The sequence below is a fragment of the Lissotriton helveticus genome, chromosome 7, assembly GCF_964261635.1.
Source record: "Lissotriton helveticus chromosome 7, aLisHel1.1, whole genome shotgun sequence".
NCBI lineage: Eukaryota > Metazoa > Chordata > Amphibia > Caudata > Salamandridae > Lissotriton > Lissotriton helveticus.
In genome coordinates, this window is record NC_136068.1 from 1,850,575,467 (window position 1) to 1,850,603,384 (window position 27,918).

Sequence of the window (27,918 nt, forward strand, 5' to 3'; positions counted from 1 at the left end):
TATAAGAATAAACATAACAATTATTTGAATTAAATGTATCTTTTTTTCTCCAGCAAATATATACTTTCTATATGTATTTTGAATAAAGACTTTTTACTTATAAAATTATACTTCTAATAAATGATATTTCCTCTACTTTCCATTTCTTTACAACTTAAATACACTATTTATATTTATCTCACAAACCATCTGTGTATGTACTTTCTTAAATATGCTTTTAAAATATAATATGAAAATGATTTTAATTATTTACGAACACGTTTTTAAAATGATTAAATATTGTGATATATTTTTAAATGTATTAGTTGTCTAACAATATTTAAACTTACAACTGTAGTTATTATATTTTTGAAATTACTATTCCCACTCCACCAAGTTTAAATTTAGGGAATGTGCTGGACATTAAACCCATTTAATCTACTATTCCCACTCCACCAAGTATAAACTCAGAGAAGGGGCTGGACATTAAACCCATTTAATTTACTATTCCCACTCCACCAAGTAAAAACTCAGGGCAGGTGCTGGACATTAATCCCATTTAATTTACTATTCCCACTCCACCAAGTATAAACTCTGAGAAGGTGCTGGACTTTAATCCCATATAATTTACTATTCCCACTCCACCAAGTATAAACTCAGGGAAGGGGCTGGACATTAAACCAATTTAATTTACTATTCCCACTCCACCAAGTATAAACTCTGGGAAGGTGCTGGACATTAAACCCATTTAATTTACTATTCCCACTCCACCAAGTATAAACTCTGAGAAGGTGATGGACTTTAATCCCATATAATTTACTATTCCCACTCCACCAAGTATAAACTCTGAGAAGGTGGTGGACATTAAACCCAGTTAATTTACTATTCCCACTCCACCAAGTATAAACTCAGGCAAGGGGCTGGACATTAAACCCATTTAATTTACTATTCCCACGCCACCAAGTATAAACTCAGGGAAGGTGCAGGACATTAAACCCATTTTAATTACTATTCCCACTCCACCAGGTATAAACTCTGTGAAGGTGCTGGACTATATTCCCATATAATTTTCTATTCCCACTCCACCAAGTATAAACTCAGGGAAGGAGCTGGACATTAAACCCATTTAATCTACTATTTCCACTTCACCAAGTATAAACTCAGGGAAGGTGCTGGACATTAAACCCATTTAATTTACTATTCGCACTCCACCAAGTATAATCTCTGAGAAGGTGCTGGACATTAAACCCATTTAATTTACTATTCCCACTCCACCAAGTATAAACTCAGGGCAGGTGCTGGACATTAAACCCATTTAATTTACTATTCCCACTCCACCAAGTATAAACTCAGGGAAGGTGCTGGACATTAAACTCATTTAATTTACTATTCCCACTCCACCAAGTACAAACTCAAAGAAGGTGCTGGACATTAAACTCATTTAATTTACTATTCCCACTCCACCAAGTATAAACTCTGAGAAGGTGCTGGACATTAAACCCATTTAATTTACTATTCCAACTCCACCAAGTATAAACTCTGAGTAGGTGCTGGACTATAATCCCCTATATTATACTATTCCCACTCCACCAAGTATAAACTCAGGGAAGGAGCTGGACTTTAATCCCATATAATTTACCATTCCCACTCCACCAAGTATAAACTCTGAGAAGGTGCTGGACATTAAACCCATTTAATTTACTATTCCCACTCCACCAAGTATAAACTCAAGGAAGGTGCTGGACATTAAACCCATTTAATTTACTATTCCCACTCCACCAAGTATAAACTCTGAGAAGGTGCTGGACATTAAACCCATTTAATTTACTATTCCCACTCCACCAAGTATAGACTCAGGGAAGGTGCTGGACATTAAACCCATTTAATTTACTATTCCCACTCCACCAAGTATAAACTCGGAGAAGGTGCTGGATATTAAACCCATTTAATTTACTATTCCCACTCCACCAAGTATAAACTCAGGGCAGGTGCTGGACATTACACCCATGTAATTTACTATTCCCACTCCACCAAGTATAAACTCAGGGAAGGTGCTGGACATTAAACTCATTTAATTTACTATTCCCACTCCACCAAGTATAAACTCAAGGAAGGTTCTGGACATTAAACTCATTTAATTTACTATTCCCACTCCACCAAGTATAAACTCAGGGAAGGTGCTGGACTATAATCCCCTATAATATACTATTCCCACTCCACCAAGTATAAACTCAGGGAACGAGCTGGACTTTAATCCCATATAATTTACCATTACCATTCCACCAAGTATAAACTCTGAGAAGGTGCTGGACATTAAACCCATTTAATTTACTATTCCCACTCCACCAAGTATAAACTCAGGGAAGGTGCTGAACTATAATCCCCTATAATATACTATTCCCACTCCACCAAGTATAAATTCAGGGAACGAGCTGGACTTTAATCCCATTTAATTTACCATTCCCACTCCACCAAGTATAAACTCTGAGAAGGTGCTGGACATTAAACCCATTTAATTTACTATTCCCACTCCACCAAGTATAAACTCAGGGAAGGTGCTGGACATTAAACTCATTTAATTTACTATTCACACTCCACCAAGTATAAACTCAAAGAAGGTGCTGGACATTAAACTCATTTAATTTGCTATTCCCACTATACCAAGTATAAACTCTGAGAAGGTGCTGGACATTAAACCCATTCAATTTACTATTCCCACTCCACCAAGTATAAACTCTGAGAAGGTGCTGGACTATAATCCCCTATAATATACTATTCCCACTCCACCAAGTATAAACTCAGGGAAGGAGCTGGACTTTACTCCCATATAATTTACCATTCCCACTCCACCAAGTATAAACTCTGAGAAGGTGCTGGACATTAAACCCATTTAATTTACTATTCCCACTCCACCAAGTATAAACTCAAGGAAGGTGCTGGACATTAAACCCATTTAATTTACTATTCACACTCCACCAAGTATAAACTCTGAGAAGGTGCTGGACATTAAACCCATTTAATTTACTATTCCCACTCCACGAAGTATAGACCCAGGGAAGGTGCTGGGCATTAAACCCATTTAATTTACTATTCCCACTCCACCAAGTATAAACTCGGAGAAGTGCTGGATGTTAAACCCATTTACTTTACTATTCCCACACCACCAAGTATAAACTCAGGGCAGGTGCTTGGCATTAAACACAAGTAGTTTACTATTCCCACTCCACCAAGTATAAACTCAGGGAAGGTGCTGGACATTAAACTCATTTAATTTACTATTCCCACTCCACCAAGTATAAACTCAGGGAAGGAGCTGGACATTAAACCAATTTAATCTACTATTTCCACTTCACCAAGTATAAACTCAGGGAAGGTGCTGGACATTAAACCCATTTAATTTACTATTCGCACTCCACCAAGTATAATCTCTGAGAAGGTGCTGGACATTAAACCCATTTAATTTACTATTCCCACTCCACCAAGTATAAACTCAGGGCAGGTGCTGGACAATAAGCCCATTTAATTTACTATTCCCACTCCACCAAGTATAAACTCAGGGAAGGTGCTGGACATTAAACTCATTTAATTTACTATTCCCACTCCACCAAGTACAAACTCAAAGAAGGTGCTGGACATTAAACTCATTTAATTTACTATTCCCACTCCACCAAGTATAAACTCTGAGAAGGTGCTGGACATTAAACCCATTTAATTTACTATTCCAACTCCACCAAGTATAAACTCTGAGTAGGTGCTGGACTATAATCCCCTATATTATACTATTCCCACTCCACCAAGTATAAACTCAGGGAAGGAGCTGGACTTTAATCCCATATAATTTACCATTCCCACTCCACCAAGTATAAACTCTGAGAAGGTGCTGGACATTAAACCCATTTAATTTACTATTCCCACTCCACCAAGTATAAACTCAAGGAAGGTGCTGGACATTAAACCCATTTAATTTACTATTCCCACTCCACCAAGTATAAACTCTGAGAAGGTGCTGGACATTAAACCCATTTAATTTACTATTCCCACTCCACCAAGTATAGACTCAGGGAAGGTGCTGGACATTAAACCCATTTAATTTACTATTCCCACTCCACCAAGTATAAACTCGGAGAAGGTGCTGGATATTAAACCCATTTAATTTACTATTCCCACTCCACCAAGTATAAACTCAGGGCAGGTGCTGGACATTACACCCATGTAATTTACTATTCCCACTCCACCAAGTATAAACTCAGGGAAGGTGCTGGACATTAAACTCATTTAATTTACTATTCCCACTCCACCAAGTATAAACTCAAGGAAGGTTCTGGACATTAAACTCATTTAATTTACTATTCCCACTCCACCAAGTATAAACTCAGGGAAGGTGCTGGACTATAATCCCCTATAATATACTATTCCCACTCCACCAAGTATAAACTCAGGGAACGAGCTGGACTTTAATCCCATATAATTTACCATTCCCATTCCACCAAGTATAAACTCTGAGAAGGTGCTGGACATTAAACCCATTTAATTTACTAATCCCACTCCACCAAGTATAAACTCTGAGAAGGTGCTGGACATTAAACCCATTTAATTTACTATTCCCACTCCACCAAGTATAAACTCAGGGAAGGTGCTGAACTATAATCCCCTATAATATACTATTCCCACTCCACCAAGTATAAATTCAGGGAACGAGCTGGACTTTAATCCCATTTAATTTACCATTCCCACTCCACCAAGTATAAACTCTGAGAAGGTGCTGGACATTAAACCCATTTAATTTACTATTCCCACTCCACCAAGTATAAACTCAGGGAAGGTGCTGGACATTAAACTCATTTAATTTACTATTCCCACTCCACCAAGTATAAACTCAAAGAAGGTGCTGGACATTAAACTCATTTAATTTGCTATTCCCACTATACCAAGTATAAACTCTGAGAAGGTGCTGGACATTAAACCCATTCAATTTACTATTCCCACTCCACCAAGTATAAACTCTGAGAAGGTGCTGGACTATAATCCCCTATAATATACTATTCCCACTCCACCAAGTATAAACTCAGGGAAGGAGCTGGACTTTACTCCCATATAATTTACCATTCCCACTCCACCAAGTATAAACTCTGAGAAGGTGCTGGACATTAAACCCATTTAATTTACTATTCCCACTCCACCAAGTATAAACTCAAGGAAGGTGCTGGACATTAAACCCATTTAATTTACTATTCACACTCCACCAAGTATAAACTCTGAGAAGGTGCTGGACATTAAACCCATTTAATTTACTATTCCCACTCCACGAAGTATAGACCCAGGGAAGGTGCTGGGCATTAAACCCATTTAATTTACTATTCCCACTCCACCAAGTATAAACTCGGAGAAGTGCTGGATGTTAAACCCATTTACTTTACTATTCCCACTCCACCAAGTATAAACTCAGGGCAGGTGCTGGGCATTAAACACAGGTAGTTTACTATTCCCACTCCACCAAGTATAAACTCAGGGAAGGTGCTGGACATTAAACTCATTTAATTTACTATTCCTACTCCGCCAAGTATAATCTCAAGGAAGGTGCTGGACATTAAACTCATTTAATTTACTATTCCCACTCCACCAAGTATAAACTCAGGGAAGGTGCTGGACAATAAACCCATTTAATTTACTATTCCCACTCCACCAAGTATAAACTCCGAGAAGGTGCAGGACATTAAACCCATTTAATTTACTATTCCCACTCCACCAAGTATAAACTCAGGGCAGGTGGTGGACATTAAACCCATGTAATTTACTATTCCCACTCCACCAAGTATAAACTCAGGTGAGGTGCTGGACATTAAACTCATTTAATTTACTATTCCCACTCCACCAAGTATAAACTGAAGGAAGGTGCTGGACATTAAACTCATTTAATTTACTATTCCCACTTCACCAAGTATAAACTCTGAGAAGGTGCAGGAAATTAAACCCATTTAATTTACTAATCCCACTCCACCAAGTATAAACTCTGAGAAGGTGCTGGACATTAAACCCATTTAATTTACTATTCCCACTCCTACAAGTATATACTCAAGGGAGGTGCTGGACATTAAACCCATTTAATTTACTATTCCCACTCCACCAAGTATAAACTCAGGGAAGGTGCTGGACATTAAACTCATTTAATTTACTATTCCCACTCCACCAAGTATAAACTCAAAGAAGGTGCTGGACAATAAACTCATTTAATTTGCTATTCCCACTATACCAAGTATAAACTCTGAGAATGTGCTGTACATTAAACCCATTCAAATTACTATTCCCACTCCACCAAGTATAAACTCGGAGAAGGTGCTGGACTATAATCCCCTATAATATACTATTCCCACTCCACCAAGTATAAACTCAGGGAAGGAGCTGGACTTTAATCCCATATAATTTACCATTCCCACTCCACCAAGTATAAACTCTGAGAAGGTGCTGGACATTAAACCCATTTAATTTACTATTCCCTCTCTACCAAGTATAAACTCAAGGAAGGTGCTGGACATTAAACCCATTTAATTTACTATTCCCACTCCACGAAGTATAGACTCAGGGAAGGTGCTGGGCATTAAACCCATTTAATTTACTATTTCCACTCCACCAAGTATAAACTCGGAGAAGGTGCTGGATGTTAAACCCATTTAATTTACTATTCCCACTCCACCAAGTATAAACTCAGGGCAGGTGCTGGACATTAAACCCAAGTAATTTACTATTCCCACTCCACCAAGTATAAACTCAAAGAAGGTGCTGGACATTAAACTCATTTAATTTGCTATTCCCACTATACCAAGTATAAACTCTGAGAAGGTGCTGGACATTAAACCCATTCAATTTACTATTCCCACTCCACCAAGTATAAACTCTGAGAAGGTGCTGGACTATAATCCCCTATAATATACTATTCCCACTCCACCAAGTATAAACTCAGGGAAGGAGCTGGACTTTACTCCCATATAATTTACCATTCCCACTCCACCAAGTATAAACTCTGAGAAGGTGCTGGACATTAAACCCATTTAATTTACTATTCCCACTCCACCAAGTATAAACTCAAGGAAGGTGCTGGACATTAAACCCATTTAATTTACTATTCACACTCCACCAAGTATAAACTCTGAGAAGGTGCTGGACATTAAACCCATTTAATTTACTATTCCCACTCCACGAAGTATAGACCCAGGGAAGGCGCTGGGCATTAAACCCATTTAATTTACTATTCCCACTCCACCAAGTATAAACTCGGAGAAGTGCTGGATGTTAAACCCATTTACTTTACTATTCCCACACCACCAAGTATAAACTCAGGGCAGGTGCTTGGCATTAAACACAAGTAGTTTACTATTCCCACTCCACCAAGTATAAACTCAGGGAAGGTGCTGGACATTAAACTCATTTAATTTACTATTCCCACTCCACCAAGTATAAACTCAGGGAAGGAGCTGGACATTAAACCAATTTAATCTACTATTTCCACTTCACCAAGTATAAACTCAGGGAAGGTGCTGGACATTAAACCCATTTAATTTACTATTCGCACTCCACCAAGTATAATCTCTGAGAAGGTGCTGGACATTAAACCCATTTAATTTACTATTCCCACTCCACCAAGTATAAACTCAGGGCAGGTGCTGGACAATAAGCCCATTTAATTTACTATTCCCACTCCACCAAGTATAAACTCAGGGAAGGTGCTGGACATTAAACTCATTTAATTTACTATTCCCACTCCACCAAGTACAAACTCAAAGAAGGTGCTGGACATTAAACTCATTTAATTTACTATTCCCACTCCACCAAGTATAAACTCTGAGAAGGTGCTGGACATTAAACCCATTTAATTTACTATTCCAACTCCACCAAGTATAAACTCTGAGTAGGTGCTGGACTATAATCCCCTATATTATACTATTCCCACTCCACCAAGTATAAACTCAGGGAAGGAGCTGGACTTTAATCCCATATAATTTACCATTCCCACTCCACCAAGTATAAACTCTGAGAAGGTGCTGGACATTAAACCCATTTAATTTACTATTCCCACTCCACCAAGTATAAACTCAAGGAAGGTGCTGGACATTAAACCCATTTAATTTACTATTCCCACTCCACCAAGTATAAACTCTGAGAAGGTGCTGGACATTAAACCCATTTAATTTACTATTCCCACTCCACCAAGTATAGACTCAGGGAAGGTGCTGGACATTAAACCCATTTAATTTACTATTCCCACTCCACCAAGTATAAACTCGGAGAAGGTGCTGGATATTAAACCCATTTAATTTACTATTCCCACTCCACCAAGTATAAACTCAGGGCAGGTGCTGGACATTACACCCATGTAATTTACTATTCCCACTCCACCAAGTATAAACTCAGGGAAGGTGCTGGACATTAAACTCATTTAATTTACTATTCCCACTCCACCAAGTATAAACTCAAGGAAGGTTCTGGACATTAAACTCATTTAATTTACTATTCCCACTCCACCAAGTATAAACTCAGGGAAGGTGCTGGACTATAATCCCCTATAATATACTATTCCCACTCCACCAAGTATAAACTCAGGGAACGAGCTGGACTTTAATCCCATATAATTTACCATTCCCATTCCACCAAGTATAAACTCTGAGAAGGTGCTGGACATTAAACCCATTTAATTTACTAATCCCACTCCACCAAGTATAAACTCTGAGAAGGTGCTGGACATTAAACCCATTTAATTTACTATTCCCACTCCACCAAGTATAAACTCAGGGAAGGTGCTGAACTATAATCCCCTATAATATACTATTCCCACTCCACCAAGTATAAATTCAGGGAACGAGCTGGACTTTAATCCCATTTAATTTACCATTCCCACTCCACCAAGTATAAACTCTGAGAAGGTGCTGGACATTAAACCCATTTAATTTACTATTCCCACTCCACCAAGTATAAACTCAGGGAAGGTGCTGGACATTAAACTCATTTAATTTACTATTCCCACTCCACCAAGTATAAACTCAAAGAAGGTGCTGGACATTAAACTCATTTAATTTGCTATTCCCACTATACCAAGTATAAACTCTGAGAAGGTGCTGGACATTAAACCCATTCAATTTACTATTCCCACTCCACCAAGTATAAACTCTGAGAAGGTGCTGGACTATAATCCCCTATAATATACTATTCCCACTCCACCAAGTATAAACTCAGGGAAGGAGCTGGACTTTACTCCCATATAATTTACCATTCCCACTCCACCAAGTATAAACTCTGAGAAGGTGCTGGACATTAAACCCATTTAATTTACTATTCCCACTCCACCAAGTATAAACTCAAGGAAGGTGCTGGACATTAAACCCATTTAATTTACTATTCACACTCCACCAAGTATAAACTCTGAGAAGGTGCTGGACATTAAACCCATTTAATTTACTATTCCCACTCCACGAAGTATAGACCCAGGGAAGGTGCTGGGCATTAAACCCATTTAATTTACTATTCCCACTCCACCAAGTATAAACTCGGAGAAGTGCTGGATGTTAAACCCATTTAGTTTACTATTCCCACTCCACCAAGTATAAACTCAGGGCAGGTGCTGGGCATTAAACACAGGTAGTTTACTATTCCCACTCCACCAAGTATAAACTCAGGGAAGGTGCTGGACATTAAACTCATTTAATTTACTATTCCTACTCCGCCAAGTATAATCTCAAGGAAGGTGCTGGACATTAAACTCATTTAATTTACTATTCCCACTCCACCAAGTATAAACTCAGGGAAGGTGCTGGACAATAAACCCATTTAATTTACTATTCCCACTCCACCAAGTATAAACTCCGAGAAGGTGCAGGACATTAAACCCATTTAATTTACTATTCCCACTCCACCAAGTATAAACTCAGGGCAGGTGGTGGACATTAAACCCATGTAATTTACTATTCCCACTCCACCAAGTATAAACTCAGGTGAGGTGCTGGACATTAAACTCATTTAATTTACTATTCCCACTCCACCAAGTATAAACTGAAGGAAGGTGCTGGACATTAAACTCATTTAATTTACTATTCCCACTTCACCAAGTATAAACTCTGAGAAGGTGCAGGAAATTAAACCCATTTAATTTACTAATCCCACTCCACCAAGTATAAACTCTGAGAAGGTGCTGGACATTAAACCCATTTAATTTACTATTCCCACTCCTACAAGTATATACTCAAGGGAGGTGCTGGACATTAAACCCATTTAATTTACTATTCCCACTCCACCAAGTATAAACTCAGGGAAGGTGCTGGACATTAAACTCATTTAATTTACTATTCCCACTCCACCAAGTATAAACTCAAAGAAGGTGCTGGACAATAAACTCATTTAATTTGCTATTCCCACTATACCAAGTATAAACTCTGAGAATGTGCTGTACATTAAACCCATTCAAATTACTATTCCCACTCCACCAAGTATAAACTCGGAGAAGGTGCTGGACTATAATCCCCTATAATATACTATTCCCACTCCACCAAGTATAAACTCAGGGAAGGAGCTGGACTTTAATCCCATATAATTTACCATTCCCACTCCACCAAGTATAAACTCTGAGAAGGTGCTGGACATTAAACCCATTTAATTTACTATTCCCTCTCTACCAAGTATAAACTCAAGGAAGGTGCTGGACATTAAACCCATTTAATTTACTATTCCCACTCCACGAAGTATAGACTCAGGGAAGGTGCTGGGCATTAAACCCATTTAATTTACTATTTCCACTCCACCAAGTATAAACTCGGAGAAGGTGCTGGATGTTAAACCCATTTAATTTACTATTCCCACTCCACCAAGTATAAACTCAGGGCAGGTGCTGGACATTAAACCCAAGTAATTTACTATTCCCACTCCACCAAGTATAAACTCAGGGAAGGTGCTGGACATTAAACTCATTTAATTTACTATTCCCACTCCACCAAGTATAAACTCTGAGAAGGTGCTGGAAATTAAATCCATTTAATTTACTAATCCCACTCCACCAAGTATAAACTCTGAGAAGGTGCTGGACATTAAACCCATTTAATTTACTATTCCCACTCCACCAAGTATAAACTCAGGGCAAGTGCTGGACTATAATCCCCTATAATATACCATTCCCACTCCACCAAGTATAAACTCTGAGAAGGTGCTGGACATTAAACCCATTTAATTTACTATTCCCACTCCTACAAGTATAAACTCAAGGAAGGTGCTGGACATTAAACCCATTTAATTTACTATTCCCACTCCACCAAGTATAAACTCAGGGAAGGTGCTGGACATTAAACTCATTTAATTTACTATTCCCACTCCACCAAGTATAAACTCAAAGAAGGTGCTGGACAATAAACTCATTTAATTTGCTATTCCCACTATACCAAGTATAAACTCTGAGAAGGTGCTGTACATTAAACCCATTCAAATTACTATTCCCACTCCACCAAGTATAAACTCGGAGAAGGTGCTGGACTATAATCCCTTATAATATACTATTCCCACTCCACCAAGTATAAAATCAGGGAAGGAGCTGGACTTTAATCCCATATAATTTACCATTCCCACTCCACCAAGTATAAACTCTGAGAAGGTGCTGGACATTAAACCCATTTAATTTACTATTCCCTCTCTACCAAGTATAAACTCAAGGAAGGTGCTGGACATTAAACCCATTTAATTTACTATTCCCACTCCACGAAGTATAGACTCAGGGAAGGTGCTGGGCATTAAACCCATTTCATTTACTATTTCCACTCCACCAAGTATAAACTCGGAGAAGGTGCTGGATGTTAAACCCATTTAATTTACTATTCCCACTCCACCAAGTATAAACTCAGGGCAGGTGCTGGACATTAAACCCAAGTAATTTACTATTCCCACTCCAACAAGTATAAACTCAGGGAAGGTGCTGGACATTAAACTCATTTAATTTACTATTCCCACTCCACCAAGTATAAACTCTAGGAAGGTGCTGGACATTAAACTCATTTAATTTACTATTCCCACTCCACCAAGTATAAACTCAGGGAAGGTGCTGGACATTAAACCCATTTAATTTACTATTCCCTCTCTACCAAGTATAAACTCAAGGAAGGTGCTGGACATTAAACCCATTTAATTTACTATTCCCACTCCACGAAGTATAGACTCAGGGAAGGTGCTGGGCATTAAACCCATTTCATTTACTATTTCCACTCCACCAAGTATAAACTCGGAGAAGGTGCTGGATGTTAAACCCATTTAATTTACTATTCCCACTCCACCAAGTATAAACTCAGGGCAGGTGCTGGACATTAAACCCAAGTAATTTACTATTCCCACTCCACCAAGTATAAACTCAGGGAAGGTGCTGGACATTAAACTCATTTAATTTACTATTCCCACTCCACCAAGTATAAACTCTAGGAAGGTGCTGGACATTAAACTCATTTAATTTACTATTCCCACTCCACCAAGTATAAACTCAGGGAAGGTGCTGGACATTAAACCCATTTAATTTACTATTCCCACTCCACCAAGTATAAACTCTGAGAAGGTGCAGGACATTAAACCCATTTAATTTACTATTCCCACTCCACCAAGTATAAACTTAGGGAAGGTGCTGGACATTAAACTCATTTAATTTACTATTCCCACTCCACCAAGTATAAACTCAAAGAAGGTGCTGGACAATAAACTCATTTAATTTGCTATTCCCACTATACCAAGTATAAACTCTGAGAAGGTGCTGTACATTAAACCCATTCAATTTACTATTCCCACTCCACCAAGTATAAACTCGGAGAAGGTGCTGGACTATAATCCCCTATAATATACTATTCCCACTCCACCAAGTATAAACTCAGGGAAGGAGCTGGACTTTAATCCCATGTAATTTACCATTCCCACTCCACCAAGTATAAACTCTGAGAAGGTGCTGGATATTAAACCCATTTAATTTACTATTCCCTCTCTACCAAGTATAAACTCAAGGAAGGTGCTGGACATTAAACCCATTTAATTTACTATTCCCACTCCACCAAGTATAAACTCTGAGAAGGTGCTGGACATTAAACCCATTTAATTTACTATTCCCACTCCACGAAGTATAGACTCAGGGAAGGTGCTGGGCATTAAACCCATTTAATTTACTATTCCCACTCCACCAAGTATAAACTCGGAGAAGGTGCTGGATGTTAAACCCATTTAATTTACTATTCCCACTCCACCAAGTATAAGCTCAGGGCAGGTGCTGGACATTAAACCCAAGTAATTTACTATTCCCACTCCACCAAGTATAAACTCAGGGAAGGTGCTGGACATTAAACTCATTTAATTTACTATTCCCACTCCACCAAGTATAAACTCAAGGAAGGTGCTGGACATTAAACTCATTTAATTTACTATACCCACTCCACCAAGTATAAACTCAGGGAAGGTGCTGGACATTAAACCCATTTAATTTACTATTCCCACTCCACCAAGTATAAACTCAGGGAACGAGCTGGACTTTAATCCCATATAATTTACCATTCCCACTCCACCAAGTATAAACTCTGAGAAGGAGCTGGACATTAAACCCATTTAATTTACTATTCCCACTCCACCAAGTATAAACTCAAGGAAGGTGCTGGACATTAAACCCATTTAATTTACTATTCTCACTCCACCAAGTATAAACTCTGAGAAGGTGCTGGACATTAAACCCATTTAATTTACTATTCCCACTCCACCAAGTATAAACTCGGAGAAGGTGCTGGATATTAAACCCATTTAATTTACTATTCCCACTCCACCAAGTATAGACTCAGGGAAGGTGCTGGACATTAAACCCATTTAATTTACTATTCTCACTCCACCAAGTATAAACTCGGAGAAGGTGCTGGATATTAAACCCATTTTTTACTATTCCCACTCCACCAAGTATAAACTCAGGGAAGGTGCTGGACATTAAACCCATATATATAATCTTTCTTTATTCGGTTAATCACAGGGAAAACCATAAAAGATACAATCAGCAAATTCAATAGTACACAGTAAAAAACATTTCGAATAACAGTTAAGGTATGATGATAACAAGGAAATACATTTATTTTAAAAGTTTTAAAAGTTTTTTCTTTCTCTAGTGCATGTTGTTAAAGGTTTTTTCTGTGATTCATAATAGATTTTAAAAAATTTAAGACTAGGTAGCAAATTTCTTCAGACTCCAATGATTGTAGTCGATAAAAGGCCAGTTGGCACTGTCTGAGGCCCCACCGCCTGCATATCGGGAGAATCCAACGTTTTCTGTGGGGGTGGTAAAACTTACAGAACAGGACAGCGTGAATATTCGATTGAGTTGAAATCCCGTCGCAGGGGCATAGGGGCAAGTTTTTTTCCCAAGCTTTGTTTGTGGGAAAAGCTACCAGTCTGTGAAAAAGATTCAATCTGAACCTAGTCAGTAACATCCTCTCGTAAGTTTTGCTCTGTAGGGTAAGGTAGGGTTGAATGCCAAAGGTTTGCTGGATTATATTTGCGTGAATTACTGAGGGTTTAGCAGCGTCAGTTGACAATCTTAATGCTTCCAGATGACGTAAAGCGAGTTCCGTGAGTTCCTTTTTTGGAAGGGAGACAATTGACTCTGGTTGGAGAAAGTAATTTTCAAGCCCAAGGTCTGTAAGAAAATTTTTAATGTACTAGAGCCACTTCAGTCTAGAGGCGAGGTCAAGTGACATTGTATCGGCCACTATCGACTGAGATAATGTATTCACGTCCGAAACCCAGATACGCCTCCACAAGAGCAAAGGCTGAATTTTAATAAGATCCTGAAGATACGGTAGTCCCAGTTCCATATGAGAGGCGTAGATTGATGTGCCTTTTGGGGTCGCTAGGAGGAATCTTATGAATTCATTTTCAATTTTCTGCAAGGATTCGACGTTTGTGTGGCCCCAGACTCCTGCTCCGTAAAGAGCGATGGCCTGGCACTTGGCTTTGTAAATTCTCAGCAATTCTACTGGACGTCTCCTTCCCAGTTTTCGTGAGAAAGACTGCAAGGCTGCTGTAGAACGTTTAAAAAGATGACATCTGGAGTCCACCGCTGGTTTCCATGATAGCTTGTCATCTATCATCACCCCCAGATATGGATATTGTGTTGTGGTCTCAAGGGGTTGCTTGTCTAGGAAGATGTTTTTTGTGCCTTTCTTCACTCCCCCCGTGATCATTACAAACATTTTTTTTACGTTCACCTTGAGATCCAGAGCGTTCATGAAGGAGGTGTATCTATTGAGTGAGAGCTGGAGTTCGCGCGGAGTTCGGGCCAAAATGACAGCGTCGTCCGCGTAGAGGAGTGCTGGGATTGGTCTCTGTTTCATTTTTGGGAGGTCCTGGGCCCCCCTCAGCATCTCTTTCTCCAGGCCGTTGGTATAAAGCGAGAAGAGGAAGGGGGCCAGAACGCATCCCTGCCTAACTCCTCGCTCCACGTCGAAGGGCGCCGTCAACTCGCCGTTTTTTCCAAAGCGAACTCTCGCCGAGGCTCCAGAATAGAGCTCTCTTAGGAGATCCAGCAGAGCGGCGTCTATCTCCATTTTTCTTAAGACTGTCCATAGTTTGGAGTGTGAGACACAGTCGAAAGCGGCAGAGAGGTCTACATAGACCATATATACCGTGGATTTCTTGGCATGCATGTATTTTGCCATTATAAGGCTAAGATTGAGTGCCTGCTCTACTGTTCCAAGGCCTGCTCTGAAGCCGAATTGGAGATCTGATATGATTTCTTTTTCCTCACACCACAGTTGGAGTCTCTCCAGCATGACCCTTCCCACCACTTTGCCGATGGAGTCCAGGAGGGAAATAGGTCGATAACATTTTACATCCTGGCGGTCCCCTTTCTTGAAAATGGGGACCATAATTGATCTGGTCCAGGAGTCTAGGATTCCTTCACTGGCTGCAGCTGCACAAACTCTTGTTAGGATAGGTGCCCAAAGATCTTGATTGGATTTAAAAAGGTCGACAGGGACGCCATCGGGACCCGGGGCTTTTCCGGTCTTGCTTCTTTCCAGGGCCACCAAGATTTCCGAAATATCAAAGGATATTGGGATAGGGTATTGTACCTTGTTGGAAGAGTTCGTTGGAAGGTCTATGATTCCTTGATTTTTGAATATATTTCCGAAATGGGAGATCCAAGTTCCCTCGTCTATAGCTACCTCTATCTTGGGTGAGTTGTTCGCTGAGAGGTATGGGGATCTCACCGTTCTCCAGAAATCCTTGCTGCACTTTGATAAGGAACTCCTGTCAAGATCTTTCCATAGTTTCTCTTTCAGTTGTTGGACTCTAAGGGTACGATCCCTTTTGTACTGTCTTCTCAGAAGCTGAATCAGACCGACGTCTCTTGGTTTTTTCGAAGGGCAGATTTTAGATCAATTAGGGCCTTTGTGCAGTTGTGATCAAACCAACCTTTTTTCCCTGAAAGCTTATTTGTGATTTTTCCCGTAAGCAGCTCTTTAGCTACTGCCAAGATTTCTCCAAAGTTTGACAGGACTTCTGCGTGGTTTAGTGTTGGGTCCAGGCAGTTAATAATGTTCGGGTATGTTTGGTTGACTATTTTTTTTTGTAAGTTTTTGGGGGTCAATCTTTTCCCACTTTATGGTATAGCCGTTTTGTTTTCCTAATTGCAGTCTTTCTTGAGTGAGGGCTTTTGCTATATTCGTGACCTTTGATTTATGCTCTATACGGTAGAGTTCTAGCTTTAATGCATAGTGGTCGCTTAGTATATTTGGCATTACTTGGAAGTCTGCAGCCTTTGTAGCGAGGCCCTGGGATAGCAGGATATAGTCCACTGTTGTCTGATGGCCTCTGCCCACATAGGTTGCATCGAGTTGGAGTTCCTTCGCCTTTAGGGAATTAGCGATCACTAAATCAAATTCTGACAGGATATTATTCATAGTATTGCCAGAATTATTGTGGGCAAAGTGGGCTAATGGAGCTTCTTGTTCGTCCACAAACCCACAGCATTTGGAGACTGCCATTGAACATGGATGGAGATTAAAGTCCCCTCCCCAGAGTAAGTGGATCATTTTGGAGTTAGTCTCCCTCTGTAGTAGGGATCGCAATTTCTCCTGCAAGTTTTCAACAAAGATTAGGAAGTCGTGTTCCGTTAGGTTGTTGTATGAATTCACGAGCACTATAGTATCTTCGTTTGCAAGGGAGAGAAATAGTATCTGGCAATTGGAGTCAGTAAAAAATGTTGTCACTTTTAGGCGAGATATGCTGTTAGCTATATAGATTGTAAGTCCTCCTTTGGGTCTGCCCATTGCACTGCGGCTAGCTGGGGAAAAGTAGGTTTTATACCCTAACAGATGGAGCTCTGAGGTTGTCCAAGTCTCTTGAAGGCAAATAATTTTGCCTTGTTCGAGAAAATTCACTGCTAAGGGGTCGCCAATCTTGGAACGTAGACCCGCCACGTTCCAGAATAGGAAGGGTATTGTGTGATAGCTATCTTTTGGAATTGGAGTTTGTACAATCACCTCAGGGTTATTAGATAGCGGAGGGGGGGGGTGGGGAATTGGGAAAAGTGTGATCGGTGTCCCTTGGTGGTCAATCAACCATTTCCAGGGGACTAAATCGATTTGCTAGTGGGATGTTATGCCAAGGGTCCCATCTGGGCGGTTCTCTACGGGTCACCCTTTGCTGGTATCCCCATTCTCCCCAGTTTGAGCCCTGGTGGCGTGGGTTTACTACATGCCATGGATTCTCCTGCTCTCGGAAACGAGAGGGGCCATATTGCCTATTCTCATATGCTAAGGGTTGGCGCTGGGGTCGATCGGCCCAGGGAAAAACAGGGTCCTCAAAAAAATTGTTGTTTATGGGTTGGAGGATGGGGTAGAAAAAGGAGAGTGGTTTTATACTAATTCCACCAGTGACGTTGGGTTGGTCCCAGGAGATAATATATTCCGCTACCCAGGGGTCCTCGAATGTTATAATGATACAGTCCCCTGGAAACTGTTTTTTACCTTTCCCTACCCAAGGGGTCCTGCGTAAAGAGGAAATCCTTCCGTGGCAGTTAGTTGGCATGGGCCGATTTGTCTGTAGCCAATGGTGGACTTTATTTTTTAGGGACCATGGGGGTTCTGCCGTATTGGGCACTACTTCGGGTACACCAACCATGACTGCAACGTAGGGAGCGGCCTCGGGGGGGAGATCAGAGTGAGCTCTGATTTCTCCTGGCCCTCTTAAGGGGTTTCTTTGGGTTGGTTGAAAAGTAGAATTTTGTGCCGGGGTCTTGGGAGGAGCAGTTTTTCTTGGTGCTGGTTGTAAGGATAGATTAGTGGACGCCACATTATTAACTTGTTTTGTTATAGTTGGGGCTGTGGAAGTGGAGATTGAGGTATTTAAAGGCAGTGTAATGGGGAGTGTTGGGGTAGAGGGTAGTGTTGTCGATGTGGTGACCTGTGGTACAATGGTTTGCGGAGTTGTGGATTTTGCAGTGAGAGTCACAGGGTTCGGGAGGGAATTAAGAAAAGGGTTGGTGCCTCCTTTCTTTTGTTGGAGATGCCCCTGGTTATGTTGTGAAGGGGAGGTAAGCTTCAGGATCTGGGATTCTATCCTTGCTAGTTTTTGCTCTAACGGCAGTAAAAGTTGTTTAAAAAGATCAGCTAGCTTATTTATAAGAACAGAATTGTCATTTTCTTCCAGGCCCTTGTCTGCAGAAGGTTGAGTTGGTGAGACGAGTGATATGGGAGTGGCGTCTTTCAGTTGATCGCTATGTACTATTGCTGTGATCAGTTGTTGCTGTAATGGTGGTGGTACAATAGGTGGGGAGGGAGTTTTCGATATGACAGGATTTAATATATTGGATTTGTTTTTGCTTATTGCTCCTTCTCTCCTTCCTCTTTCTTGAATATCTTCCGGAGGTAATATTTGAGTGGGGGATTGTGGGGGGAGCTCAGGAGTTTTTTCGAGGTCAGAGCCTAAGGGGGAGTCTGCAAGCTCAGATACAGATAAGTCTACGTTGTTTGGTAGGCTGCGTCTCCCCTCGGTCGCAATCCCTGGGACTTTTTTATTGATGGTCGGCACAGGAGTTTTTGCATGTGCTAGATTTCCCAGGGAAGATCTTTTTGCGAATTCTAGATCTAGTGAGACTCTGTTTTCCATGAGGGAGATGCTTTGGTCAATGAAGGAGTTCGCTTTAGTAATAAAATCGTCCATAGGACCCAGTATATTTCCAACGCTCCCTGGTGCTACGGTCTTCTTTCCTCTTGTGACTACCATTGTGTTAGAGTGGAAGTCAGTATAGTGTTTCCCAGGTTGGCAGTAATTAATAAGATGCAAATAAAGGAATATAAAAATAAAAACAAATACAGTAGATACTTGCAAGGGGAGTGGCCCAGTCCAGTCCCTCCGGTCCTCGAACGGCCTCAAACGGCCCGCTCTTTGCCCGGTCTTCGCCCCGGCCTGCGACCCGCGCGCGTCCCGCGAGGCGCGTTCCGGGGGTCAGGCTAAGTAGAATGACCGGTTGTGGCGGCGTGGCACTGGGAGGGGGCGCGGCTCTCACGGGAAGAGGACCAGCTGGGGATGGTGTATGCTGGTCCTCGCAGTCCCGGGGCCGGCGCCTCACCCTCCTCTGCGGCCACGAGGTGTCTTCAGGTCACAGCCGGTCCAGCAGCAGAGCAGGGGGGTTGTTCAGCGACTCCAGTCGCGCTGACACGCAAACAGGGAACAAAGCAAAGCAAAGCCGGGCAGTCAATTAACGAGTGGCACCCGCAAAGCGGGTGCCGCGAGAAGTTAAGGGCTTGGCTGGAGGCGCGGCACTGGGAGGGGGCGCGGCTCTCACGGGAAGAGGACCAGCTGGGGATGGTGTATGCTGGTCCTCGCAGTCCCGGGGCCGGCGCCTCACCCTCCTCTGCGGCCACGAGGTGTTTTCAGGTCACAGCCGGTCCAGCAGCAGAGCAGAGGGGTTGTTCAGCGACTCCAGTCGCGCTGACACGCAAACAGGGAACAAAGCAAAGCAAAGCCGGGCAGTCAATTAACGAGTGGCACCCGCGAAGCGGGTGCCGCGAGAAGTTAAGGGCTTGGCTGGAGGCGCGGCACTGGGAGGGGGCGCGGCTCTCACGGGAAGAGGACCAGCTGGGGATGGTGTATGCTGGTCCTCGCAGTCCCGGGGCCGGCGCCTCACCCTCCTCTGCGGCCACGAGGTGTCTTCAGGTCACAGCCGGTCCAGCAGCAGAGCAGGGGGGTTGTTCAGCGACTCCAGTCGCGCTGACACGCAAACAGGGAACAAAGCAAAGCAAAGCCGGGCAGTCAATTAACGAGTGGCACCCGCGAAGCGGGTGCCGCGAGAAGTTAAGGGCTTGGCTGGAGGCGCGGCACTGGGAGGGGGCGCGGCTCTCACGGGAAGAGGACCAGCTGGGGATGGTGTATGCTGGTCCTCGCAGTCCCGGGGCCGGCGCCTCACCCTCCTCTGCGGCCACGAGGTGTCTTCAGGTCACAGCCGGTCCAGCAGCAGAGCAGGGGGGTTGTTCAGCGACTCCAGTCGCGCTGACACGCAAACAGGGAACAAAGCAAAGCAAAGCCGGGCAGTCAATTAACGAGTGGCACCCGCGAAGCGGGTGCCGCGAGAAGTTAAGGGCTTGGCTGGAGGCGCGGCACTGGGAGGGGGCGCGGCTCTCACGGGAAGAGGACCAGCTGGGGATGGTGTATGCTGGTCCTCGCAGTCCCGGGGCCGGCGCCTCACCCTCCTCTGCGGCCACGAGGTGTCTTCAGGTCACAGCCGGTCCAGCAGCAGAGCAGGGGGGTTGTTCAGCGACTCCAGTCGCGCTGACACGCAAACAGGGAACAAAGCAAAGCAAAGCCGGGCAGTCAATTAACGAGTGGCACCCGCGAAGCGGGTGCCGCGAGAAGTTAAGGGCTTGGCTGGAGGCGCGGCACTGGGAGGGGGCGCGGCTCTCACGGGAAGAGGACCAGCTGGGGATGGTGTATGCTGGTCCTCGCAGTCCCGGGGCCGGCGCCTCACCCTCCTCTGCGGCCACGAGGTGTCTTCAGGTCACAGCCGGTCCAGCAGCAGAGCAGGGGGGTTGTTCAGCGACTCCAGTCACGCTGACACGCAAACAGGGAACAAAGCAAAGCAAAGCCGGGCAGTCAATTAACGAGTGGTGCTGGACATTAAACCCATTTAATTTACTATTCCCACTCCACCAAGTATAAACTCAGGGAACGAGCTGGACTTTAATCCCATATAATTTACCATTCCCACTCCACCAAGTATAAACTCTGAGAAGGAGCTGGACATTAAACCCATTTAATTTACTATTCCCACTCCACCAAGTATAAACTCAAGGAAGGTGCTGGACATTAAACCCATTTAATTTACTATTCTCACTCCACCAAGTATAAACTCTGAGAAGGTGCTGGACATTAAACCCATTTAATTTACTATTCCCACTCCACCAAGTATAAACTCGGAGAAGGTGCTGGATATTAAACCCATTTAATTTACTATTCCCACTCCACCAAGTATAGACTCAGGGAAGGTGCTGGACATTAAACCCATTTAATTTACTATTCTCACTCCACCAAGTATAAACTCGGAGAAGGTGCTGGATATTAAACCCATTTTTTACTATTCCCACTCCACCAAGTATAAACTCAGGGAAGGTGCTGGACATTAAACCTATGTAATTTACTATTCCCACTCCACCAAGTATAAACTCAGGGAAGGTGCTGGACTTTAATCCCATTTAATTTACTATTCCCACTCCACCAAGTATAAACTCCAAAATGGTACTTAACATTGATCCCATATATATACTACTCACACTCAAATAAGCATATACTCTAACAATATGCTTCATAATAAACCAATACATTCAACAATAATAAATTGTCCATACCTTTCTAAAATGAATATACATTTTACATCAATTTTTTTGGCATTTTAAATTATTATTATTTGTTTTTTTCTATTTTACTTCCTTGAATATAAATATTATTGTAAATCAATTTTAAATAATTTCACAATAATGTGTCATTGTTATTAACACATCTATTAAATAAATTAGAGCATTGTTATTTTTTAACCCCACAAATTTATTAATATTTAAATTTAATTTTTTAAAAAAAATATTTCAAAAACAAAATCCAAATTTTAATAGTAAACACATTTTTTTTTTTTTTCCTAATTTTCTAATTCTACATTTATTTTTGAATAAATTTCGTTTAATTTCTCAAAAAAATGTCTAATTCATTTAAAAAATATATTATTTTATTTTATTCACATATTCAAAAACATTTTGCAATTTATTTCAAAATTTACGTTAAATATTTTAAAACACTTCCAACCATATTCCCCTAAAAACCCACAACCTAACCATAAATAAACGAATTTTTAAATAACATTTTAATTTAAAAAAAAAATTTAATTTTAAAAGTTATAATATATTTTCCAAAATAATTTTTATTTATTTTAAAAATCCACAACCCATACCCAAAATTTCTAACATTTTTTCAAAAATTTAAACTTTCAAATAACTTTACACATTTCTAAATTTTTTAAAATTTAAAAAAAATTAAATAATATATATTTTAAAACACTTCCCACCCTATTTCCCTAAAAACCCACAACCCACCCCTAAAAAATAACAATTTATATCAAATTTTCAAGTTTTTTTAGAAATTTTACACACATTTTAAGTTTTTTTGAATAATACAAATTTAAAATATATATATTTTAAAACACTTCCCACCCTATTCCCCTAATATTTATTTATATATATTTTTTAAAAATAGATAATTTTTTACATTTATAAACAATTTATAAAATTATTATATACAAATACATTATTAATTCTACATTATAAACATGCTATATATAACAAATAGATATTCTAACACTCTATATTTTAACATTCAATATTCTGACACTCTATATTTTGACTTTCGATATTTTTCACTAACACTAAGAAACAATATTTTTAACAATCGATATAACCTACTCGATATTTTTTACTTCGATATTTGTTTTTTAAACTTAAAAATCAATAAAACTTACCTTGATATTACTCACCTCGATATTACTGCTATCTCGATATTCTGCAGTTGATATTATGTCCAGTCGAAATAAAAAACTCGATATTAAGACTGCACACCCTCTCTAATAAGGTCAGCCGGTGCATTATGGTTTCCGGGGCAGGGGCAGGGGGCATGCAGTTGTGGGTATGGTCCGCCCTTGAGGAGGGGGGCGAGATCGCATTGAGGGGTCCAATGCTAATTGGGTCGCCCAGACTGCCACTATCCACGACCCTCAGTGAGGGGTTGAGTCCAGAGCTCTTCCTTTGAGGTTCTACAGGATTGAAAATGGGGTCAGTGGACCAGACTCTTGGGATGGTGATGGGGTGTAGAGGTGGTGTGAGTCTGAGGAGGTGAAGGGGACCGATCCACCTTGAAAGATTGATGGTCGTGGTTAATATGAACGGAGGAGTGAGAGGAGCGTCTAGTAGGGGAGCTGAATGGTCTCACCAGGGGGGAGGGAATGGGTATTTGCGTTCCCTGATGTGGAAGGGTGACCGGGGAAGGGGGTTGGGGTGGGGCAAATTGAAGGGAGTGCAGATGGGAGGAACGGAGAGCAAGGAAGAGGGAGTCAAAGGCCTCAAGGTTCTCGTTATTAGCTTGTATCAACACTGTACCATTTGAGTAGATGGTCACTGTTGTGCTCCTGTTTCTAGATATCTGATTGGGGAGAGCGGTCGTCAATTTACAGCTATGTGTGGTGGTCGTCATTTTATATATGTAAGTTGCGATATTAGTGTAGTGATCCAGTACTCAGGTCTGTCCGTGTACAAGATGAAATCCATCTTTACCTGTCCTTTGGAGGTGCAGTAGTAGGTGTCCACAAATAGTGATTCAGAGTGTTGTCTGATTAGATTGTGTTTGCGGTGTCTCACCAGCTCTGCCTGTTCCTGTATCACATGTTGCCTTACCAGCTCTGTCTGCTCTTGTATCACTGTTGCCTTACCAGCTCGTCCTTGTCCTCTATCACTCCCAGGCGGGAGCCCCTGGAGGAGCAGTCTTCATGGCTTGCGCTCCAATTCTTCTGATCTGTTATTTCTGGGAAGTAATAGCACTTCTGCCCATGCTGCTGCCAGTACAGAGGACACGTTGGCATAGGATGAGCTCGAGCTAGAAAAAGAAATTAAATGAATCGTTACTGGGGATTATTGATAAAAAAAATGAACAGCTTGTCCTAGGTTTTCAAAAGTATTATTTGCTCAATGGTGAAATCTTTGTGTGTGTCTGGCTTGTGGGTCACAAGTTACTGGCAGTACTGATTGGGGCTTTTCTTCCTTCTGAAGCCAGTGCATGTAGAACTGTGAAATGCTGTTTACAGTACTTATAACCAGAAAACATTTATAAAAAAAGGTTTAAAAACGAGCTCTTGACTCTGATCTGACCCAGCGCAGTGATGATGATGGGGCCCAAGAGAACCAACAATGATTACTCTGAAAGACAGAAGTTACCTTTCACCCTTCGAAGTGTCTCTGAGAAATATGAACTTTTATATTCTATTTAGTTTGGATTAACATAGTCGCATGTGTAAATAGTTTGGGGTCCATTATGATATCGGGTGGATTGCCTCCGCCAGGCTGGCGGTAGCCACCGCCAGCCTGGCGGAGGCAATCCGCCCGATATCATAACCAGATTTCCCCCTGCCATATTAGGATGGCGGGGGGACCACGGCGGACGGAAAGACCGTCCACCGCTTTTCCGCTCCGGTCGCCTTGCAGCCGTGGCGGAAAAGGAATAATATGGTGGCGGTGTCTAATAGACACCGTCAGCCATATTATGATGTCTGGTTTTCAGTGCCTTTCCGCGGCGGCGATGCCGCCACGGAAAGGCATGCGGTCTTCACTCTGGGGACACTGCCGGTCCCCAGAGTGAAGTACAGGTGGGGGTGCACATGGGGGGTACCTGTGGTACCCCTCTTCATTGTCATTTACAAAGCGGCAGGCACCGCGCGGTGCCTGCCGCTTTGTAAATGACAATGTAAAAGTGCATTTTCAGCATTGTGGCGGGCAGTGCAGAGAGCACCGCCCACCACAATGCTGAAAATACAGGATGTGCCCGCCACTGTAGCGGGCACATCCTAATAGCACCCCCGGGACCCCCGCACTTATGGCGGGCGGTCCCGATTTACAATGGGATGACAGGCGGGCAAAGTCCGCCCGTCATCCTAGTGAGGCCCTTTGTTCCAAATGTGTGAAATATACATCCTGCTTTGTTGCCAACCGAGACAGAGTCATAGAAATACGTTGGTTCCAGAATCTTTGAAGTTCTAATAGAAACAGAAGAAAGACAAGCAATAAACAGGCTCATCACAGAGTCTCTCAGACACCCACTTTCATTCGCCATATGTGTGATACCCGCACAGCAAGAATCTAGCTGCAAGTCAGAGGAGGTATTCTGCAAACCATAACTATGGCAAAATGTTACATCTCTGGCCGGCGTTTTTACAATTACCTTAATCACTGCTGTAATTCACAAGTGGCAGCAGCGGTACTGATCACTCTGTAGGTAAAGTGTTAGGGAAGGGTGAGATTCATTAGGCTGTTTGGAAGGAGTAGGGCGGAATAAATGTTGATGTTATGTTATGTTATGTTATTTTATTGGCATTCAGGTGCACTGTAAAGTCTGTCATCGGCAATGAGCCAATTAATCGAAAACATATATTACCGGTACTTTACATATTATCCGTCAAATTCTAAAATATAATTGAAATACTCTATGATTGGGCAAAATTGATGTATTGACGCGCATATAAAGTAAGAGAAGAATATCTGTGGTGCCAGAGATAAGTGAGTCAATCTGGTCACACAAGCAAGATAAATATAGAGAAACAGAGCCAGATGGATATGATTTTGCTGCGTGAAAAGCGACCACATCACACCCTAAACCAATATCCTGGAAAAAGTTGAGAAAATGCTCTTCTGCATTGGGTTTTTCTGACAATAGGGTTAATAGTTTGAGAAAAAAGGATTACGAGATTCCTTGCAGTTACATTTGCCAGTGGCAAAATGCCCAAACTGAACTCTGGATAGAGTGTTTATGGAACTGTGGCTCAAGAGTGCCTATATAGACTTCAAACTGGGAGCTGTATTAAGAGGTTCTCTGTGAGGTATGCAAGGGAGGTTGTGTTCTCTAAGATCCGAAATGTATCTATGGTTTTCTAGACAGAACCCAATAAATTTGCCCACAGACAATCGCAGTGTCCCAAATTGTGCAGCTGCTTGGAATGATTCTTTTGCCCTGCAAGTAGGATTGTAGCTAGATCAACATTGCTGCAACCATCCCTGTTTATCTTACTCTGTTTTGATTGTGTACTTGTGTCTAAAAAAGAAAGGTCAACCTTTCATCATTTGTGAACTTCAGCCTAAAACAAGACATTTTATTGCTAAAGTTATTTCATTTGCTGCATGACTTTGGCACGAACAGCTCATATGTAGGGACTTTGAACTCTCATTTCTGGTACCTATGGATTTGCTTTGCATTATGAATATTTGCAATCTCTACATTGTGTTTCTATTTGCCTAATATAATTTGTTTTCTAGGTCGAGCATAAGCATACGACCTCTTGTATACTTTATTAGATCGAGCATAAGCGTACGACCTCTTGTATACTTTATTAGATCGAGCATAAGCGTACGACCTCTTGTATACTTTATTAGGTCGAGCATAAGCGTAGGACCTCTTGTATACTTTATTAGGTCAAGCATAAGCGTAGGACCTCTTGTATACTTTATTAGGTCAAGCATAAGCGTAGGACCTCTTGTATACTTTATTAGGTCAAGCATAAGCGTAGGACCTCTTGTATACTTTATTAGGTCAAGCATAAGCGTACGACCTCTTGTATACTTTAGTATACATACATCTCATTTGTCTGTTTTAATGCCCTTTTAAAATCCCTGCTTACTAGTGGTTAGTCCTGCCTTTTTGTCCCTCCTTTTTCCTCCAAGGAACAGGGACTTAGTACAGAATCATTACGTTTTGTTCTGTTGATGTTTTGCAATTTTATATGATCTGTCGTGGAGGGACTATGTTATTACGTTTTCAACCTTGTGTTATTCTCAGGGTGCTCAGACATAGCTGTTTACATTTTATTTTAGCATTCAACCTTCCAGTTCCTTCGATGTGGCTGGCATTCTTTTGTATTCTTCCTGAAGGCAGCTCCCTGGCTGTCTTGGAATGCGAGCAATTAATTATTTTCTATTTGCTTACTGTCACTATTGTGGCACTCGTGCTTTAGCTGTAAACATTGTAAGCTAAAGCGCGGGTTCCGCGATTGGTAACAAAGTAAAGAAATTGAAAAAAAGTTGTTTTCTATTTCTTTACTTTTTAAGCAATCGCGGCACCCGCACTTTAGCTTACAATGTTTACAGCTAAAGCTCGAGTGCCACAAAGGCTTAGCACCGATGGGAAATTAATGTATGATTAAAATGTTACTTTTATCTTTAGCCATGGACCTCACGCGCGCCTGATGATTTATCTGGCATGTTATGAGCCAGCCAGCATGTCAGGAATGAGATGAGGGAATTTTTTGCATTGAGTGGCATTAAATGCATGGAGGCAGAGAACTTTGGGACATGCCTGTGAATGCATTAGGAAAAGGCAAGTTTGGATAATGCCTTCAGTGTGCAAACATTAATGGCCGTCTTAAATCTTTATAGGAGTTGAGCCTTCGAGTGAGCCTAACGGTAAAGCACTGGTTTCACGTTAATTTTGTGGGTAAGCTAGAGTAAAGCAGGAGGCAAGGGAAGAGTTGCACTGTTTGTACAGGGAGAATGGACACGAGATTGGACTCTGCAGCCATTAGTTTTGCCGGCAACACCGATTTGCTTATGTGAGGCATGGACGAATGTCAGGTGTAAATTATTGCAAATGTAATGTTAATGCCTGCCACTTTTT

The 27,918-nt window shown here is 41.5% G+C and overlaps 1 pseudogene; it reads right to left on the bottom strand.

Moving 5' to 3' along the window:
* The window catches only part of LOC144769746 (killer cell lectin-like receptor subfamily B member 1B allele C), a 138,847-nt pseudogene that overhangs the window by 36,052 nt on the left and 74,877 nt on the right, over positions 1 to 27,918 (bottom strand).